At 49.1% G+C, this 22,221-nt stretch overlaps 1 pseudogene; it reads right to left on the bottom strand.

Annotated features, from left to right (window-relative positions):
• Positions 1 to 865: 865 nt before the first annotated feature.
• On the bottom strand, positions 866 to 15,405 carry LOC149864209 (zinc finger MYM-type protein 1-like; annotated as a pseudogene).
• Positions 15,406 to 22,221: the final 6,816 nt, after the last annotated feature.

The following is a 22,221-nucleotide window of genomic DNA, read 5'->3' as shown; positions in this document are numbered from 1 at the left end:
GATAGCATGGCAATAACAGACTACTAAATGGGACCAAAATGGACATCATTGCAGAAGTAGACAGGCTAGGATGAATCCCTTTTGAAAACGTGATTTCTTGTGGCATTGCTGCTCTGCTTTCTCTCTCTCTCTTTTAAATCTAGTAAATTTGGGAAAAATTGCTAGTTGTAACATTAATTGTTTAGCTTTCTAAACTGCTATTTCTTTTCTGTCCTCATTGTTACAGAGATAACTGGAATGCAAGATGCTGCAAGGCAGTCAGTTGTTTGGGGCCATTTTTTACTCACATAAAAAAATATATTTCCATGGCTCAATTTAGTTCACAGAAGCCGGGAAAGTTGCAGGTGACTTGTCTGAAACACAGGAAGAGGCCTACCTCCTTCTCCACTTAACTTTTCAGTACTGATCTGCTTCAGTTACTATAATATGATAGCATCCCTTGCATCTAAGAGCTTCTCTTTCCTGTTGCTCTTAGAGTGCTGCCTCCCTCTTTTGATTTATTTTCCAGACCATAATGATTTCAGTTTTTCTGTATATGCTGTGTACTAGTTCATACTGAAAATTAACTCTAGTAAAATGATGCTCATGTATGTTTTAGAGCACATGAACATGCCAGGAGACAAACAGACACATTGACACAATTTCTACATGTATCATATTTTCTACATAAAGGATCATTTTATTTCTAGTTTTTGTATTTGTTTATTTGATAGTTCTTGCATGTTGTTATATATATTTCTATTATTTTAGAAATGTGTGAAGTAAATTTCTGGCAAGCAGCATACGTTTTTTCCTCTAGATGTTCTTCGCTTTTCTAAATTACCCTGCAATATACATTTCCAAGCAGCAGAGCTACTTACAGACTTCACTCCACCATTAATATTGCTAAAAATATGACCACTTGTGACAAGGTGAAAGCACTGCAGTCTACAAAAGGGCAAACAGTTGTCAGCTGATTACTTAGATCCTTGGGGCAAAGGATAAAAGAAGGAGGCAACTGAGTCAAAGCTGGAGGAGTTTTTTTGTTTTGTTTTGTTTGTTTGTTTTTCTTCTTTCCTCTGCACCTTCCTGCTTCCTGGCTGGATAAGGTTTCTGAGGGAATTATTGTTCAGTGTTTTGCAGTTGATTTGCTTTTTTGTAGTTTCCTTATTGTTTTGTAGATAATAAAAAAGCTGTAATGGAAGGGTCTTAACAAGACTGAACCTTGGAGTTATATTTTCATTCCCTGACTCAATAGCACAGCAATGTATGGGTACGTTAGACCGAGGTGCTAACCCAAGAAGGATTAAAAATACCAGCAGCTACTCTGCTGGACCTGGTGCCACCAGCTTGGCTACTGATATTGCCTTGTGGGCCACTGCCCCTCAGGGTGTCTGTCCTGTAACATCTCTGCCCTGAATGATGAAACTGCCTTTCAGCCTAACTCACTTTCAGATGTTTACCTTTTCAGATATGGTGGATACTATCTGTAGTGCTGTTTATGATGGGGAAGTGGTAAATGCTTATATATGCAAGTATTCCTTTCTGGTCCCAAGACATGTTAGCTTTTTGTGAAATACGGTTCACAGGTATCTTCTGTTCTATTTCTTATAGCAAGCTATGGATTGCCTATCTATTCAGGAGTGGCAATGCTGGAAACTTGTACTTTAAAAATATGTATCATGTATCATCTCAAACATGTAATCATACGATAAAGACAAATGTTATCAGCCTCTGAAAACTGGGAGGGTATTTTTTTAAATGTACTGTAGGGTTTTCTTCAAGCACACCCAATGTAATTTGGCATTGCATTTGATCAATTAGGAAACAGCTCATGAATATATATTCTACTGTCCTTAATTGTATATACTATTATTCAAATCATGATGATGCTTCTACAAAGCATCCAAAGCAAGCATTTGCACTGATCTGTTTCACAACATTACATTGTTTACAGCAAATACTTCCTTTGCTCAAAGGATTGTTCTCCCCTACAAACTGATCCATGACAATGTGGTAATATACAGCCACAATTAGTTAGGATAAACCTCCTCCAGGTCAGAGGAGTGAAAAGATATGCTCTTGGCTGAAAGAGAGCCAGCATTTGTCTAAAAACTGTCTGGAAGCTTTAAAAGTCAGGAATCTTTCAAATGGAGCTTTACCCTGGAAAGTTGCACAATGGCTTATATAAATGCAAAACAGGTCTGATAAACAGGAAGCACAGTTTCCTCAATCTAACTCCTATTAACCATCTGACCCAATATTGGCAGAATGCATCTCAGAAACACACCAGCCTCTCTGCAGCACTCAAGGACTATGGAAAACCTCATGAAAGATAAAGGAGCAAAACAAAAAAATATATAATAAAGTTATCCAAGCTCAAAGGGAAAGAAACCTGTGGCAGATAAAGCTTTTAAGAACTTTCTTCCTATTTTAAACACTCTGCCTTTTTACATAAAGGAACAAGGAGGACAAAGTCCCAATACTAAAAAAAAAAAATCCTTTTAAAAAGCTGTTTGAAAAGCTTCACAATTTCTACAAAGAGGCTTCCTGCAGCCCTTTGAGAAGACAAACAGCACTTTTAAGTGATACATTTTTATTCTTTTTAACTTATAGATAAACTTTGTATCTGATGGAGAATGTCCCCCTCAAGCAGCACATTGTTTTGTAAGAGACTGGGAAGCAGTTAAAAGGAATCAGCCTCACCAAAAATATCATGAGTGTTAACATTAAAACTTGCAGACAGGAAAAGAAGAAATTTCATACCGAATCTCAAAACAGTAAACTAATAATAGAATAAATGGAATATCAGCTGAAATGAGAGTAATCCCAGGTGCTAAAAATAAAGATAGCAGGATCGTTAGCATAGTTGATTACAGGGTAATCACTGAAGTTTCTAAGTAAGGATAGCATGTATATAAATGCGTATGAAGTTGATGCGACTTAAATATGAACTTTAGTACCTGTCTGAAAAGGAATGCTGTCTTTAAAAGTACTTTAGGCAATTGTTGTAAAATCTTAACCATATTGGGAATGTCTGCACCAGGTCTGGACTGTGTTAGGGTGTACCACAGTGAAGCATGACACACCTGATTCACATACAACACCACTCGATCAGGGGTTGGTAATTTATGTTCCACATGCCAGATCCAGCCCACAGAGGAATTGAATCTGACCTGTGAAGGTCTGATCCAGTCCACATTTTAGTAAGGGAACACCAATTCCCCAGCCATTTGATCCAATCTTCATTTTGCTAATGGTGCACAGTTCACCTCTAGCCACTCCAGCCCATTACAGGGCTGCTCTTCTTCACTTCAGCCTCCGCTCACTGTTGCTGGAAGGGTTGGAGGAGGCCCATGGTGCCAGGTGGGTTGCAAGACACAGCCCCTGTTTTCAAAAGCTTGCCAACCCCTACTTTATGACATTTGTTTGGTGGTGGGGCATGCACAAAGTAGACACCTTGTGTACCCCCAGGAGTCTTGTGTTTTCCCATGCCCTCCTACTTTTTCCATATTTGAAAAATACATTCTGCAAAAATACATTCTGGCAACCCGACAAGTCTTTCTTATATACCTCTAAAACACAGCTAAGCTTTTCAGATGGATACTGACTTGAAAAATGAGGTATTAGAATGCCTGTATCTATTTCAGTGTTGCCATGTGATGTAAATCTCAGCCTCAGTTCTTGAATCATGCAATCCAAAAATGGGATATAGACGTTAATTCAAAAGTAGCCCTCAACACTGCTACATGCAATATTGCATGTTGTTGCCAGACCACAAGGAGAAGTAATTTTACTTAATGTCCCTTTTCACTGAGATTGACTGCTATTAAATAGTTCTGTAACTTCATCCTTAGATCTAGACCTTTTATCTTCAAACATCCCAAACTTTTACATTCACTTGGTTACAGTTTTTCATAATATCAGCATTCATTTTCTGAAGTTCCTTGTACTGTGAAAGAGTGTCTCCTAATAGTGATTTAGCAATCAAATTGATAATAAATTCAAAATCATATTTGGTTTTGTAGCACAGATTTGCTTTATCTCTGATATTTTTGTCATGATCAGTCTGCATTGTCACCAGCATGATAGTAAAAGTGTCATAGAGCTCAGCAAAGACCATGGTATTGTCTTTTCATTGCACCCACCTAATGGCGCACACATTTTGTGAGCATTTACTCCTACTCACAGAGAACATGGAAATTATAGCATCTGTCAGGTACTTCATTCATTTGGCTGATTCTTGAACACAACTTCTGACTTCATTCTGAGTGCCTAAGGTATTTTCTATTTCAGATATTGTTTAAGATTTCAGAGTAGTGAGATTCAGAGCATGAGAAACATAATGTCTTTAAAAGGCTTTTGGAAAATTATATCCAATATCTATACACTATTTATGCCCCAAATATATTGGTGGCTCTGTCATAACCTTGCCCCCTCAATTTTGTTATATCTATGCTACTTTTTCATAAGAAATCTGAAATCATTTTTGCAAATTGGCACCAGTAAGTTCATAAGCATTGGTAAATGTTCAAGAAAACATCACAAAATGTAACAGGATCTTCTTTGTTATACTATGCATACACAGACATTTCTTCTACATTTGAAATGCCTGTGGTTTCCTTGACTAATACTGTAAAGAAACCATGGCTCATTTATTTCATTTAGTAGCTCTCTTCTGATGATGACCTGACATAGTTCTATAATTTCATTCTTTGCATTTTGGGGTATATTTATGAAAAGGTCTTACATGGTGATATCACTAACTTGCCAATGGAGATACAGAAATGATCAGAAAATATCTTCAGATTTACTCTCAATTTTATAACTAATTCACCACTCAGTCGTCCCTCAAAAGCAGATGTTTTATACCTGCAAAATACTTTTTCTTTCAGACAGGTACCTTCATAAACTTCTTTTGTAGTATGATTTTTCAATCTGACATGTTTTGCCAATTTAAGTAGGGCATAGAATATGGCACAACTATAGCAAAAACAGCTTTCCAGGCTGCAAAATTGGAGAATTACTGTGAGTAGCTGTCATACAGGAAAATGGCACAAGAAAGGATAGCATGCTTAGTGAAAGATCAAGACCATTAAAAAGGGGGAAGGGTTATTAACACCCATTGAATGAAAAGAGATTAAGTAGGAATCAGGTAGATTATACAGAGCTATGAAATCAGTTGACTCCCTCAGTGCTTCCTGAATAGAAATGCTGCTGCTGGGCAGTTGGTTTTCAACTTTGAGAGGATGCAGAGATCAAAGTGAGATGCAGGAATCCAGGGTGACCCTCTGGATTAGCCTTTGATTGAGAAAAATGATAAGGAGCTCTTCCACAATCCCTGATTTCAATCCTTATTGTATTAATTACACCCATTATTGTTTCCACCCTGTTTACTGCATTTTGCTTCCATGGTGACCACCATCTGGCCTAGGTCAGTCTCAGCTCTGCCTGTCTCTCCATGCTGTGTGGCCATGTGGCCAGGTTTGCCACTGCATCAGAGGCCCACTGCCCCTGTGCTGATGCTGCCCAGCCTCTGGCCTGAGCCTGAACCTTGGCAGGGATGCTGATGATGAGCATGTGGACACCACCACCAGTGCCATCCACAAGCTTCTGGGGCTCTAGCACTGCCACCTGTGGGCCTGTCTGGCCAGCCAGAACTAGTAGCTGCATGACATCCAGAGCACTTGGAAAGATGAACAGAGGTTGGATTCCTTTTGGATGACCTCCTTGAGCAGTTCTGCCCATAACACAGTTGGCCACCAACATGTGGCTGCCCCATCCTGCAGAAACCTGGCTGGCCATTTTCCTGCTGAAGCTGACCACACCCACCAGCCTTGAGCTATGTCAACTTCAGTGTGGACAAGATGACCACAGGGGAGGCCATCCTTGAGGTCTGTGGTGCCCTCCAGGATGTTCTGAGGCACACTGGGCTCTGGGTCCATGAACCCCTGAAGTGGTGGCAGGGTTCTGTGCCCTAGGCTTGCTTCACTTCTTCAGGGCAAGGACCCATATCCCCATCCTCTGCCTGCCCCACAGCAATCACCCCTACTACAGCTGGTGGGGCTTTCGTTGTGCTGTAGGCCATCATCAATCACCACAGTGCCTTCACCAATGTGAGCGCTGGAAGAGCTGGCAGCGCCCGTGATGCCCTCATATTTTGTAATTCCACACTATCAGTCCTAGTGGAGAGCAAGCATATTCTGCTGGGGGTGCTGGACCTCCAGCTGGATGAGGTGATGGTCCTTCCCCTCCTTATCAGGAACCCAGCCTACCTGCACCTCCCTTGGCTTATGGGTCCTATACCAGATACCTGGACCATCACCAGGCATATGTCAATAGGTGCTGGGGCCAGACCAGTACGGTAGTGGTCTTCACTGTCAGCCACTTGAAGGGATGCTGGTGTACCCTTACCACCTGCCCCAAGGTTGTGGAGACCAACATCCTCTGGGTCATTGTTAAAGCCTACATGCTGCATAACATCTGAGGCCCAGGGAGTGCTCCTCCATGAGGCATGAGCAGAGCAGGTACAGTGGGTGGAGGACGCCTGGTACCAGAAGTGCAAGCTACAGTGAGTATGATGCTGGGGGTGCACAGTGGGGAAGTAGTCCGTGGCTGGCCATCCAAGTGAACTACAGTGGGAATTGCACCTCAGCCTTTGGCCACACCGCCACAGATGTGGACTCCACAGCAAGGCCAGTGTGTGGGGGCTTGACCAGGGGCAAGAGAGGCCACTGCTCTGGCTGAATAGGGCTGGGGTGAATGGTGGAAGTAGGCCCGGGTGGATGGGCTGGATGGAGGGGACCCTAGGGCAGCCTGCCTTCCCTGCCCTCTTCCCAGGCTGGGATAGGCCTTGCTCCTGGCAGCACTTGCTTCCATGGCTCCAGATCATCTTCCCCTTTCTCCTCCTGCAGGCCAAGCTATTTCCTCTGTTGCCACCAGGCCCACAGCACCAGGTCTTGGGGGGTGATGGGCTCCCAGCCAACTGGGACATGGAAATGGTGGTGTCCCCACCCTCTCTCCAGGGGGGGTGTCTGGAGATAAGCCCCAAGGCAGGCCTCCCCCCGCCATATATGCCCCTGGTCAAAGTTTCCTGGGTACACCATGATGAGCTTTTTGAGTGGACCAAGGGGTGCCCAACACACTATGCCCTGCTGTTGCTTATCACTATGATGCTCCAGGCAAACCTGAGAGCTTGGTGTGGGCTTCAGAAGTGAAGGGGCCAAGCCCATGCTTCCATGCAAAATTTGCTACCAAATGGGATACCTATTCTGATGGTATGCATCCATGCCCCCCACAGCCAAAGACAACATCACTGCAAGCATTGATGCATTTTTCCACATGTGAGAGGCCCCTGCCTACTTAGCTGAGGGGGCAATGGCTGATCAATAAAGTTTATATTGCCTCCCACCTCCTTTTCATGCTGGGCAGGGGCAAGGGGGGACTCTGAGGACCAGTGGGTGCTCAGCCAGGCTGGGTGGGGAAGCGGGGCAGAAGCAGGGAAGAGGTAGGGGGTAGGGTTGGGAGGAAAGGGCCCTCCTCCCAGTGCAAATATTTCTGGGTGGGTGTGACAGATATGTCCAGTGCCCTGAGTTTATCCCTGCTGGCAGTGATAGCATGTCCTTCCTGGTGGCATCCTGAGTTGCAAGTCCATGGTGTCTGGCTGTCAGGGCAACAACCTGCTTTGGGGAGGATATAGAGCTTATGATGGTAGGCTGTGCCATCCCTGGGCTGGCCTCCTGGATGGGCCTGTGCACCTGGAGCTGGCAGGACAGGTGCTGGCCCACTGTGGCAACACTGTCTTGCCCTTTATTCAATGCTGAAATACCAACTAGTCATGCCCATACTGCCACATGCTGCCTGCTAGACCCTCATAGAAAGCTTTGGAGTACTCACCCTGAATTGACTCTGGACGTCAGGCTCAAATGTTTGCAGTCTGGTGCTTGGAAGGCAGTGTGTGGCATTGGGGATGACACCAGCATGATTTTCTCAATAGCCCTCAAGGGCTATAGGTGAGTGCCTACAGTGCACAACACAGGGGCATGGCATGGGACAGGCAGGCAGATGATGGGGCTGGGCTGGGTGCCAGTGCTGGGGTCCAGACAGGGTGTTGCAGCTAGCTTGGGGCTTTTGCTGTAGGACCCAGTGGCCAGAGGCAGGCAGCAGGTGGAAGAGGCCCCTGGCATTATCACAGAGTTTTAAATGGCAGGTTGGAGAATCTCAAAGTCCCAAGGGTGACCCCGTAGTTGTGGGGCTGACCAGGAGCAAATTTCCTCCCAGTCAGTATCAACATGTGTGCTACTGCACAGTTACTATGGCACAGTTAATTTGCTACTTGCATTTGCAGGTAGTAAATTAATTACACAACAGATGAATTAACTGTGCAGTAAGCACATGCATGTGTAGATGGTGACACTTTACTGTGCAGTCAGTTAGTCTGCTTAGTGGCAAAGCATTTCATGTAGATACATCCACTGTATACAGGGACAGATGCAGGAGAGGTACAATGGTGCAGTTGCACCCATTTTGATTTTAGATAGCCTCTCTTCACTCCATAGGTATTAACAACCATCTCTCCTTCTCAATGGTTTTGATTTTCCACTATTCAAGCTATCTTTTCTTCCAAATTTTTTTTCTGTTAGCCATTCCTGATAATATCTTCCTTCTATTTCACTGACTGTTTTTAGCTCTAGCTAAAAAATAAATAAATTAGGTATTGCAATATTCACTCAAGTGAATACTAACTCATGTGGAAACGACTGACTTTGAAGTATTGGATGCACTGTCAAGATGGTCAAGAAGGCTACGTTTTGTTGGCCCCCACTGCTTTAGCAAATTACTGCACATTCCAGTAAAGTTACATTTAGTTTTGCTTTGATCTTAAACTAAATAATATAGACCTAGACTCATAGTAAACCTCCCAGTTTCTCTCTAATTGCAGAAAAAATGTGTGATAATGTGCCACACCCTCTGCACCTCCCTATTCAAAATCCTAGAGCTGAATGTGTATATACATGTTAAAAATTCACAACACATATGGTTCCTAACCTTTAAAGTTCTTCCTATTCTGCAGAAAATTTCATTGAATTACAATGAGTTCTTGTCTTTCTGACACTCCTTCCCTGTAGGACTTGTGGAATTGTTTTCAAGAGAGTAATCTGTGCATGAAAATTGAGAGACTAAAAGTAAAAAAAACAACAAAAATCCATGAAATGGATTCCCCTTGTACTCGGCCTTGGTGAGGCCGCAGCTGGAGTACTGCGTCCAGTTTTGGGCTCCACAATTCAAAAAGGATGTGGAGAAGCTTGAGAGAGTCCAGAGGAGAGCCACGCACATGATCAGAGGTCAGGAAAACAGATCTTATGATGACAGGCTGAGAGCCATGGGACTCTTCAGCCTGGAAAAGCGCAGGCTCAGGGGTGATCTGATGGCCACCTATAAGTTTATCGGGGTGAACACCAGGATCTGGGGGAACGTCTGTTCATCAGAGCGCCCCAAGGGATGACGAGGTTGAACGGTCACAAACTCCTGCAAGACCTTTTCAGGCTGGACATAAGGAAGAATTTCTTTACTGTCCGAGCCCCCAAGGTCTGGAAGAGTCTGCCAGCGGAGGTGGTTCAAGCACCTACATTGAACACCTTCAAGAGTAAATTGGATGCTTCTCTTGCTGGGATCCTATGACCCCAACTGACTTCCTGCCCTTTGGGCAGGGGGCTGGACTCGATGATCTCCTGAGGTCCCTTCCAGCCCTAATGTCTATGAAATCTATGAAATCTAAGAAATAAAATGGGAATATAGTTGTTTGCCATTTATGCTCCTGCTAAAGTGTGCATATAGTCTCACCACAGTGATAAGGTAGGAGGGGGGGAAATTGTAGGATAACAGTAATGGTTGGTTATTAGGTTTTAAGTTTATTTTAGCTTGAGAACAGCATCCTAAAAGGGCTAGCGCTTGAAATTGATTTTTCCATAATGGTAAATACTCAGTTTTAAAAACTGGGTATTTAGTTTTAACATATGAAATAGTTTATCACAGCTAGGGTTAATTATGTTGTTTTAAACACTATTATTCTGCTCAACTTTAGCCTATGTAATGTAAATCAAGGTCATCCACAATCAGCATAATATCTAAGATCCAGTCCCAGCCTTGCATATGATGAAGGCATTTCTAAGAACATTTATTAAGATAAATATGATATACAATATTAATTTAACTAGACATGGAATTAGATATATCCCTTTAGGCATGCAGAAAATGAAAATCAGTTTCCAATATATCAAAAAGGCTTGCCAGGCAGAAACTTATAGAAAATTCACTTCAAAAAGATCAAACTCAGCTACTCAGCTGGATTTGAGAATATGAAATGACTCATTGGTCAATTATAGCAATCATATCCCAAGAAATCTACCAATATAAATTAAGTACTGCAGTCAGGAATATTTCTTCACAAGTTCTGGTCTATGTTTAGTTGTGTGATCTCTATTTTAAAAAGAAAATATTCTACTAGTCTCTAAAAGCACAAGGATAGTTCTTGTAAAAACATTTACTTGTGTGAATTCTCAGTCATATTCATACTGTTATTTAGAGCCATCTGGAGTTAATCCTGAAGATTAATTTAAAATGGAATATGTCTGCAATGAATTTATTTTGATCTGTAATAAGCATGTTCCATGAAGATTTGGTAGGGTGAAGGGAATTATCTTTTATGCAGTGCTTCATGTTTTTTGATTTTTAGAATCCTAGCACTAAGCCTGGACCAATTAAAAAAAAATCTAAATCCCCCTGACACTAGCAATGCTATTTAATATATCTATATGCTTATAGAATGCTACAGAGTATATGCTTATGTATACTATATGTGCATGCATATATTAGGATCTACTGTTCCAAATGGTAAGCATTACCTTTAAGCATTTTTTAACATAATGGGTGTCTGTAGACATGTGAGGAGGCTGCTTTGAGGCACTGTAATTACAGAATGAAAGAAAGAAAGGGGAGTAAAATGTGTCCAGCTCCTCCTCCTCAGGGCCAGATTTTGATTTTGCCTCCAAGGACAAGTTGACAGAAGTCCTGCCTTGGGAGGTGGCATCTCCTGATTTAGCTAAGATGCCCCCCTTCTTGGGGGCATTCCCACCCCAGAAGTGGAACCAGTTCCTGCTTCTGAGACACCTCCCTGTGCTGTTTACTCTAAGAAATGCGCACTGACTCAGCTAATCAAGTTGAGTAGCATGCTGCCTGGAGGGGCCGTATGTTCCTAAGTAATGGCACCTTCCCCAACACAGGAGTCATGATCTTTTTGTTGCCACAGCTGATGCCTTACTTCGTGGTCACCCGGGAGGTTGTCCCTGGCTGCCTGCTAACTGTTCATATCTTGTTTACACATCACCTCCTCCTAATTAATGTCTATGCCCACTGTTGGGCGAGAATGGATTGCCTTCTTTGAGACCCTGGCTGACTTTTTGTGGAGCGCAGCTGATGGTGATGACCTTCTCCTCCTGGGTGGGGACTTTAATTGGACAGTCAATGCACATCTTTACTGGAATGGGCTAGAGCCCCATCCATCCTCAGCCCAGAAGCTCTGGACAACTTTGGAGGCAGCAGACATTTTTTATGTCTGGCGCCATCTCCATGCCAATGTGACCCAGTATACCTGTCTGAAGGCGACCACCGGTGGGCTTTCCATGGCATGCCTTGAATATTTGTATGTCACCAGGCACCACCTACCACTCCTACGGAGCAGTCACATTACCCCTGCAGGACCATCAGATCACAGCCTGGTCTCTTGTGTTCTGAGTCTACCTGGAAGGACACATTCCTGGGCCTCCTACTGGTGCCTCAGTACTAGTCTGTTGCAGGATGCTCACTTCTGTGACTGCTTTGCTCAACTCTGCCAGACATAGGAGGCTGCATGATCCACCTTCCACTCCTGGAAGCAGTGGTGGGATGTGGGAAAGGTGCAGATTAGAATTTTCTGTCAGCAGAGCATGCAGTTGGCAACAAACAAGCTCCTCTGCCATGTTCAGGAGTTAGAGAAGGTTGTGAAGCAGCTTGAGGTGGTCCTGTGTGTTGCTCAAGAGTTTTAAGCTCCGGTGGCAAAGTCTGAGTGAGCTGGCAGAAAGTGCAGCCTGGGGTGTGAAGTTCTGCACCCGCTGCCAAGAACTGGCAGAGACTGATGCCCCAACTCACTTCTTGTTCAGCCTTGAGAAATGACGAGTCACATGGAAAGTCATTGATCATCTTAAGATCCCAGACAGCGAAATGCTCGCAGATCCTGTTAAGATCCGATGCCATTCCATCACCTTCTACCGGGAACTGTTTGCAACTAAACCAATTTGCCTAAAGTCTTCTGGGCACTTACATGATGACCTCCCTAGGCTTTGCTCATCAGAGGCTGATCATCTTGAATGAGAACTATCTTTGGAGGAACTCACAGCTGCCATCAGGGACCTCACCTCAGGCAAAAACCCTGGCATCGATGGGTTGCCTACCAAGTTTTATAAGACTTCTGGCCTCTCCTCAGCCCGTTTCCTCCAAGTCTTTCATGAGAGTCTCACAGACCAGGCAATGTCAACCAGCTATCACCAAAAGGTTCTCACCCTGCTGCCTAAGAAAGGAGATCTTGACAGCATGAAAAACTGTCAACCAGTGTCCCTCTTGTGTGCCAGTTACAAAATCCTGGCCAAGGCTATGGCTAATGGACTGCGCACCATTATGACTTCAATCACTGGCCCTGAACAGAGTTACTGTGTGCTGGGCAGGACCCTTCAGGACAATCTGTTCCTGCTTTGAGACCTGTTGATGGCTGCAGACCTCTTCAGTCTCAACATTGGTCTTGTCTCCTTGGATCAGGAGAAAGCCTTTGACTGGGTCAGCCATGAATATCTGTTTCAGACCCTAGAGGCCTTTGGCTTTGGGCCCATCCATCTTCACCTCTTCCCTCTGTGTCTTGTATTGAGACATTTCAAACCTCCTGAAAGTTAATGACGTGCTCTGTGCCCCATTTCTGGCCTGTAGGGGCATCCACCAGGGATGCCGTCTGTCAGGAATGCTGTATGCCTTGTTAATTGAGCCCCTACTCCACACACTGTGGCGGTGTCTGATTGGACTAACTCTTCCATCTGCCACCAGCTCAGTGGGCTGCTTGTCAGTCAGGCTGATGGTATATGTGGGCAATATGACTGTCCTCATTCGCACCCAATGATAATGTTCAGTCCTTGGTCACCTGTCAATAAGCCTATGAGCATACCCCTTTGGCTTGTGTGAACTGGACCCTCCTTCTTGGTCCTTGGATCAACCCCCTCATCCCCTGTCTTGCCTGGCATCAAGAGGGCCTCAAGGTCCTAGGGGTGTTCCTTGGGCTGTTGGTCTTCTCAGCATGGAACTGGGAGGCATGTGATGGCACTGGCATTTGCCCAGCCTCTCCTACCATGGTTGGGCCCTCATTATAAAGAACCTAACAGTTGTGACATTGTGGTATCATTGTGCCGTGTTGGACCCCTGCTAGATTTTCTCAAGAAGCTCCAGTGACTGATCATAGACCTCTTCTGGGATAAGAGCCATTGGCTATCCCAAGAGTTCTTTATCTGCCAGTGGCCGAGAGGGAACAGGATTTAGTTGACCTAGTGGGCAGGGTGGCTGCCTTCCACTTGCAGGATCTCCAAAGGCCTCTACTGTGAGGGCCCCCTCCCCTGGCAGCAGCTAGCTGTTGTTTTTGCACTGGGTGTGGGGCCTCGGTTTCAACCGTGAGCCTTTCCTTCTGGATCCCACCCTCCTAGACTGGTGTCTCCTCCTGCTCTTCTATCGAAGCATGGCACAGGCCTGGAGAGCTGCTTTTTACTTCCTGCTCTAGGCCAGGCATCTGCAGTTTCTGCAGATACTGCAGAAGCCCTTGGTCCATAACCCAGCCCTTGCTTCTAGCAGCCTTGTCAATTCCTTCATCCCATCACATACCATCTGGCTAGAACACCTCCTTGACATGACCCAATCAGACCGGTTGTCAGCTGATGCTCTGGACACCTGTTTGGGTATGCACTTGGTCTATTGTGCTGCCTACTTCCTAAGGGATGTGCGGGCCATTCTCCTGGAGGATGCTAGTAAGTGCCTTGGAGGACATCCTCTGAGTATGCGGAGCCCTCCCTGCTGGGGATGTCCTGGACAAGCCTTTCCACCACTGCTCATTGTCCCAGTTGTGGATAGTAACCTGGGTGGTGGGCCCAGCACCTTACTGGCTCTCCCTGTGCTTCCTGACAGTGGTACCAAGATCTGCTTTGATGTACTCCCAACTGTATTTGTGGGTGATTCAGGTGCACCATGCCCGCATCCTTGCCTTTCGTCTCAACACAATGTGTCAGAGGCATATGGCAGCACTGGCACTCATGCCATCCTTCCTCGCCTGGCACACAATTTACAAGCTCCCCATTTCCCCTCCAAAATGGTGAACTCCAGTGGTGGTCGCTACATGGGATAATGGCACTCTCATCTGCCACATGAATCCGGCTGCATTAGTGGCCTGTCCCTATTGTCTGGGGAGAGTTGAGGAGGAGCTTAACCATGCCTTCATAGGATGTCCCCTGCTGTCACCATTGTTTGCTGCCCTCAGCACTTTGCTTGAGGCACTAGGTTTGGACCTCTCAGAGGCTACCTACTTGTTTTTTCTTCCCATACCAGGCAGCTGGTGAGAGTATCATCTGTCTGGCCCACTTCTTCCTTGGCCAGGCTAAGATGGCCACCCTCAAGAGCTGCAGGAACTTCCTTGCTGGGGCCCTGAAGTTCTTCCAGTTTTTGGTACAGGCACACCTGTCACTGGAGTTTGAGCATGCAGTCATCCATCAGACGGTGCCCACCTTTCGGGCACATTTGGTAATTCAGGGGGTGCTGTGCAGTGTTGAACATAGCTGTTTAGTTTTTTCATTGTGATACTGGTACCCACTTCCTGGGGTACTGGCAGGGGTCTCAGCAGGCTGATGTACTGGATAGTTTTGTTTTTAGACTGTAAGGGCAGGCCTTGCAGCCGAAAGCCCCAGGCTCTGTTTGTTGCATCAGGGCCCCTACATGGGCCTTATTTTGTTTTTCTTTGTTGGATTGTTACCCGCTTTCCCCTTAATAAACGTTTATAAAAGTCAAAAGTCTTTCTTTCTTTCTTTCAAAATGGCCACAGACAGGTGTAGCCCTTCTGAGCTTCTCCAGATCAGGTCCATTCTGCGCATTCCTCCCAAATCTCTGCCCCCCCTGTTTCTCTCCCCACCCCGCAAACCTTGCCTCTCCCCAGCCTGTGATTGGGGACCCCCTCTCCACCCCTTTTCCCCACTTTCTGAGCTTTTTCCTCTAGGTGTTGGCATCCTTATTTGCCTCTGCCCCTCCTCCACCCCACCTGCATTCTCCCTTTGATCTCTGCTGCCTCTCTCCTCCAGAGCCCCTCACCTTCATCTCGGCCATCTCCTCCTGCCTTAGGACTTGCCTTCAGCCGCTGCAGAGCTATTCTGCCCTCCCCTTAAGGCTGATTTTGGGGCTGTTTCAGTCTGAGGCTTTTTTTTTCCCCTGTAGCAGCCTCTGTGGGAGAGTTAACCCTCTCCTGCCCAGGATGGCTGCCAGCAGCCAGGGCACTTGGCACAGGAATGTCTCTGCAGATCTTCCCCTCAGCCATGGCCTGTGGGTGCACGCCTCTCTCCATGTCGGGGTAGAGGCCTGCACTGGAGCTCTGGCAAAACTTCTGGAATTCTAGAGCATCTGGTACACCTCCTGGGTAAACTCAGCGCCCATTATATACTTGAGCTCTCCCAGCCTGGTGAAGGAGGTGTGTGCACTGGGGCTGGGAATCTCGAGGGTCCCCCTGCATGGGGGATGGCGCGTCTGCCTCTGGTGTGGGAACCTCATCAAAGGGTGGGGTTGGGAGATCCTCCAAGCCCCCCTCCACCCCTACTCCATCCGGGGGGATAGACCCCTCTGGTGCTAGCCACCGGGGGGGCTGGGATGTCCTCCCAGGGTTCTCCTGCCCCTGTAGTGACTGATGCCCCACCTGGTGGAGGGGCTGAGAGTCCTCCCAGTCCCTCCCTGTCCCACCTGGGGTGGCTAGTGTCTCAGGCACTGGGGCCCCATCACGTGGAGCAACCGAGACCTCCCCTCCACCTCCCTCCACCCCTGCCTCAGTCGAGGCGATGGACCCGGAGGTGGTGAACGCCAAGCAGCCTGGCCCAACCCCTTTGGGGCAGGTGCCAGCTGCTCCTAAGAAAGCTAAGAGCAAGAGGCAAAAAGGAGCTTCAAAAGAAGAGCCTGCCCCAGGGAAAATGTAGCCAGGGAACCTGACCCCAGCCTGGCTGCCCCCCCGGAAACCCCGCCACCTCAGGCCATGACTGAGGTTGTCCCAGCAACATCTGGCAACCCTTTGCCCCCATCCCAGCTCATGGGGCTTATGAGAGGCAAGGCAGAGAGAGTGTGCCTACCTCCCCAGCATCAGGCACAGGAGACAACAAAGGGCCCTGCCACCCCCCACTTGCTCCCCTGCCCACCAAGCCCAATGAGGAGGAGATGGAGTGCCTGCCCTCTGAGCACTGCAACCAGCCCCAGGAGTGGGATGACATTTGCCCCCCAGAGCAGATGGGGATCTATCTCCCGGAGATGGTCCATGACCCAGATGCTGAAGGAGGCCTGCTAGGGAGCCTGGCCATTGAAGGCACCTTCACCGGTCTCACCGGGAGGTCCCCTCCCAGAGTATAGTCCTGCTGGTTCTCAGTCAGCAACATCCAGCTCCTGATGGAGAACCCATACTGGGTGGCGCCCAGCTATGAGGCACTCAGAGGAATGTGGTAGAGAGTATCCGGCAATGGTGTCCAGACCTTGTGCAGTTGTCTGTGCCGCTAGCGACATGGCAAGGCTCATGCGCCAGGACTCGGGCACACATCAACATGCCTTCCAGCTTGAGAAGCTGGTGACCCGGGTGAGGAAGGTGTGGGGCTGAGGCAAGCCCACAGAATAGGTTTGGGCAAGAATAGGCCTTCCGCTGTCTCTGTGGTTTTTGCCCGACTCTGTCACCTTCTCTCTGGTCAGTACCCTGCCTATCTTTCCTCTCTATTCTCTTGCCCATGGCAGTTACCACCATTGCCTTGCTAAACACCAATGGCTGCAGAGATCCAGTGAAGAGGACAGCCATCCTGGAGGGCTTGCAGCAAAAGCGGCTGGTGATCGCCTTCCTCCAGGAGACACACAGTGACATGTATGTCCAAGCTGACTGGTAGGCTGCCTGGAAAGGCCGCTTATTTTTGAGCCACGGCACAAACCTCATCACAGGAGTGGCGACCCTCCTCTCACTGCAGCTCCAGTATGACTCGGCGGTGGCATGAGAGGTTGTCTCCGGCCGGCTGCTGATGTCCACGTCACCCTGGCACACCAGAGCTTGCTTCTCATCAACATCTACATGTCCACCGACAGGAGAGAGAGGGTAGCCTTCCTAGAGACCCTGGGCGACCTCCTGCATGATGCCAGTGAGAAAGATGACCTGCTCTTTGTGGGCAGGGATTTCAATTGCACCATTGACACACTGCTAGACCAGACAGGGCTGGAGCCACACCTGCCTTCAGCCCGCAAGCTATGGACCATGCTGGAGGTGGCAGATCTCATCGACGCCTGGCGGGTTCTCCATGCTGACACATGCCAATACACCTGGGCAAAGATGAGTGCTAGTGAGATTGTCATGGCCTGCCTGTACATTGCCTAGCACCACCTGCTGTTACTACGCAGCAGCCGCATTATCCGGTCGGGCCTTTCGGACCATGCCCTGGTCTGCTGAGAACTGAGCCTGCCTGGCAGACCATGCACATGGGCCCCTTACTGGTGCCTCAACATCAGCCTGCTACAGGACACCCACTTTGGGGACTGCTTTGCCCATCTCTGGAGGAGCTGGGAGGCTGCACGAGCAGACTACCCCTCCTGGCAGCTGTGGGTGGGACATGGGGAAGACCCAGATTCAGGCATTCTGCCAGCAGTATTTCCAGCTGGCGGCAAGTGAGATCCACTGCTGCACCCAGGAGCTGGAGGAGGACATGGTGGAGCTTGAGGAAGCCCTGATCCATGCAGGCAAAAATGTGGCACTCCTTGAGAGCCTCTGGTCCTGCAAGAAATGCCTGCGAGAGCTGGCAGAGGGTGCAGCCTGCAGTGCGCGGGTACGTACCCACTGCCAGGAGCTGGCAGAGGCCAATGCCCTGATCAGCTTCTTCTTCAGCCTGGAGAGGCAGCAGGCTATGGCAAAGACATTGGACCATCAAGACCCCAGTGGGACAGCTGTTTATGGACCCAGGTGAAGTGGGGGGGCATGCGGTCATCTTCTATTGGGACTTGTTTATGGCTGACCCCATTTGTCCGGAGGCCACTCAGCAGCTTCATAAGGACCTGCTGCACCTCCACACTTCACAGATCAAGGCCCTGGAGCGCAAACTCTCCCTGGCAGAGCATGAGGCTGCTGTGGGGGCCCTTGCCTCGGGCAGGGCCCCGGGCCTTGACTGACTGCCCATGGAATTTTACAAAGTCTTCTGGCCCCTCCTTGGGCTCAGCCTCCTCCATGTCTTTCATGAGAACCTCACCGATGGAACCGTGCTGACCAGCTGCTGGGCAGTGCTCACCTTTCTGCCCAAGAAGGGGGACCTCAACTGCCTTTAGAACTGGTGGCCCATCTCCCTTCTCTGCACTGATTATAAGATCCTGGCAAAGACGCTGGTGAACCATCTCCGCACCATCATGGCCTTTGTCATTGGACCTGAGCAGAGCTACTGTGTGCCACGTCAGACCATCCAGGACAACCTGGTTCTGTTGTGTGACCTGCTCACAGCTCTGAAGCATTTTAGCCTCGACGTTGGCTTGGTATCTCTGGACCAGGAGAAGGCCTTCAATCACGTCAACCACTGGTACCTGCTCAGCACCTTCAGGCCTCTTTTCATCGCAGAGCTCCAGGTCCTGTACTATGATGCCTCCAGCCTGCTCAAGGTGAATTGAGTGCTGTGCTCTCCATTCCTAGTGCTTCATGGCATATGCCAGGGCTGCCCCCTCTCAGGCATGCTGTATGCCCTGGACATCGAAGCACTGCTGCATGCTCTATGACATTGCCTGATCGGCTTAGCCCTGCCACAGGCACCAGGCCTCACCACTGGCCCCCGATCCAGCTGATGGCATACGCGGACAATGTGACAGTCTTCCAGGGAAGCCAGGAGGATATGTAGGCCCTGGTGGACTGCCAACAAACCTACGAGCTCTCCACATCAGCCCGCATCAACTGGGGCAAGAATGACACACTCCTGCTCTGGACATGGGCCAGCAAACCACCTCTGGACTTGCCAGAGGGGGCTAACCTGCTACTGGGAAGGCCTCAAAACCCTGAAAGTATTTATACTTGACCTCACCTTCCTGAACACGGAAGGCCTCATGGGCTGCCTTCCATCCCTGTTCCCGAGCCAGGGGCCTGCATTTCCCACAGGTGCTTCAGGAGCCCCTGATCCACAACCTGGCCCTGCAGCATGTTGTGCTGAGTCTGGCCTTAACCAGCCTCATGACTACTCTCATCAAGGTGCACACCACCTGTCTGGGGCACCTCCTGGACACTGCTCAGTCGGGCTGCCTGTCACCCAAAGCCCTGGCTGTCCAGATGGCACTGTGCTCCATCTGCACCATGGGCCAGCTTCTGCATGCTGTTAAGGCTGTCCCCACCGCAGATATTGCAGGTGATGCCTTCCCACCACTGCCAGTCATCCCAGCAGTGGTCAGTGAGCTGGCTGACCTGCCCAATACACTGCTCAGGTTCCCTGTGCCCCCACAGCAGCAATACGGGCTGCCCCTTTGGCATGCTGCCCCAGAAGGGATGCTACAAGTAGGTGGTGTGCACCCAGCATACCCAGGTGGGTCTGAGAGAAAAGTAGGAGGGGGTACTCACCAGTCCCCCTCCAGTAGGGCAGGGCCCCCCAAATCCTGGGCAGGGCCCCCCCTTGCCCAAGAACAGCTTTCCCCAATGGCAGGCCCACTGTGCATGCGTGCAGTTTAAAAGGGTCCACCAAACAGCAAAAAAGCCCAGTTAGGCTCCGGAGCAGTGAGAGATGTGCGGGTGAAAGCCTGCCATGCCCTCGCTTCCCCAAAGCCCCCAGCCACCTCAGACACCCCCCAGCAGTTGCAGAGCCCCCTGCTGACCCCCAGGACAGCTGGAGGCATGCGGGGCTCATGGTGGGAAGGGGTTAACCACTCTTTGAGTGGGAGGAGGCGGCTGCATGGAGCCGGGCTGGGTCAAGCCCCCGCCTAGGCCCCTACTTCGCCCAGCCTGCAGGGAGCCACATGACTGGAGCTGCATGACCAGGCTGCGCAAACAGGTGCACTGTCTACTGGTGCATGAATTAGTGCAGAGTTCATGCAGGAGGGGGCAAGGGAGGGCCCGAGACCCTGCCTGCGAACCCACCAAAGTAGTCAGTCCCAGCCATAACCAGCCTACCAGAGGCATGACATGGATGGGCATGCACCACACCCCAAGGGTCCCCTCGGGCTCTGCGGGCCCCCCATTGGGCACCTCAGAGATGACCACCCAGACGGAGCCCATGGTTCCGGGCTCCACGCAGACAGAGCCCCTGGCTCTTGGCTGTGGAGGCTGCCTGTCCCTTTTTCAGGATCTGGTGCCTAGGAGCATGGCCACCTCCCCGTGTGGGGTCTGCTCCCTTTTGGGGTCTCCGGCCTGCCAGCTGGAGGAGCTCCAGGCCACAGTCCAGAGACTACGTGCTATCAGGGACTGTGAGCAGGAGATTGACTCCCACTGCCAGGCCCTTCTCCCCTGGGAGCCAGAGGGTAGACCACCATCTCCCTTCAGGACAAGGGAGGACTCCAGGACTTCCCACTCTGTCCAGTCTGTCCAGTCAGGGGCATGGACCAAGGTGATCAAGGGCCCTAAGGCCCATCACACCAAGGCCCCTGCTCCACCGGAGCTTAGCAACAGGTACACACCTCTTGCTGCTCCAGCAGAGCCTGTGGAGTTGCCAGCTCCCACAGGCAACACAAGCTCAACTGTAGCTACCGTCGTTGCTCTCCCCAAGACATAACGTAAGGTGTTCATTGTGGGAGACTCCATCCTGAGGGGGACTGAGAGGGCAAGCTGCTGATCCAGCCTATTAGCCCAGGGAGTCTGCTGCTTCCCAGAGGCCTGCATCCGAGACATTGCAGAGAAAATCCCAAAGCTCCTTCTGCCCACAGACCACTATCCTATGCTCCTTATTCATGTGGGCACCAATGACACTGCTCAGAGCACTCCCAGCCAGGTCATGAGGTGCTACAGGGATTTGGGAGCGGGGCTTAAGGGTCTGGGAGCACAGGTGGTGTGTTCTTCAATCCTCCCAGTCTCAGGGTATGGGCTGAGGAGGGAGAGGAGGATTCACATAGTCAACCAAAGACTGTGGCGCTGGTGTCATTGGGAAGGCTTTGGCTTCCATGACCACAGCCTGCTTTTTGGCGAGAGAGGCAGCAAGCTGTTGGGAAGAGATGGCCTCCACCTCTGTCTGCTGGGAAGGAGGCTCATCTCAGCCAGAGTGGCTGACCTGCTCCACTAGGCTTCAAACTAAGCCGACTGGGGGATGGGGGGACTACTGCCACTGCTGGCCCACTAGGCAACGCTAGCAAAGCCAGCAGACCAAGGCACTTAAGGAAGCCCACCCTTGCCCTAGCCCTGGTACAATCTGTGGGCAAGGCAAGAGCCCCCAAGGGGACACTTGCCTGCCTGTACACAAATGCCAGGAGCATGGGGAACAAGCAGGAGGAGCTCATCCTCCTGCTCAGTGCAAAGAATTATGATGTGACCGAGATAACAGAGACCTGGTGGGACTTCATCCATGACTGGACCATGGGTATATAAGGCTATACCCTGTACAGGAGGGATCGTGTTGACAAAAGGGGCGGGGGTGTAGCTCTCTATGTTAAAGAAAGCTACATGTCCCTGCAAGCTGATATTGGTGACCAGGGTGGACAGCTAGAGACCCTCTGGGTTAAAATTCATGGGGAACATGGCACACGGGACACAATGTTGGGAGTCTACTACAGACCTCCCACCCAAAGTCCTAAGCTTGACCAGGAGTTCACCCAGGATCTGGCTGAGCCTGCATGCTCCAGGACCATGGTTGTCATGGGTGACTTCAATTCCGCAGACATAGTTTCATAGTTTCATAGTAGCTAGAGTCGGAAGGGACCCAGGAAGATCATCTAGTCCGACCCCCTGCCTTGGCAGGAAAGAGCACC

The sequence above is a fragment of the Crocodylus siamensis genome, chromosome 5 (genome assembly GCF_052110815.1).
Source record: "Crocodylus siamensis isolate JL-2025a chromosome 5, ASM5211081v1, whole genome shotgun sequence".
NCBI lineage: Eukaryota > Metazoa > Chordata > Crocodylia > Crocodylidae > Crocodylus > Crocodylus siamensis.
Note: the sequence above shows the minus strand (reverse complement) of the source record. Positions and strands in the feature narration are given on the sequence as shown.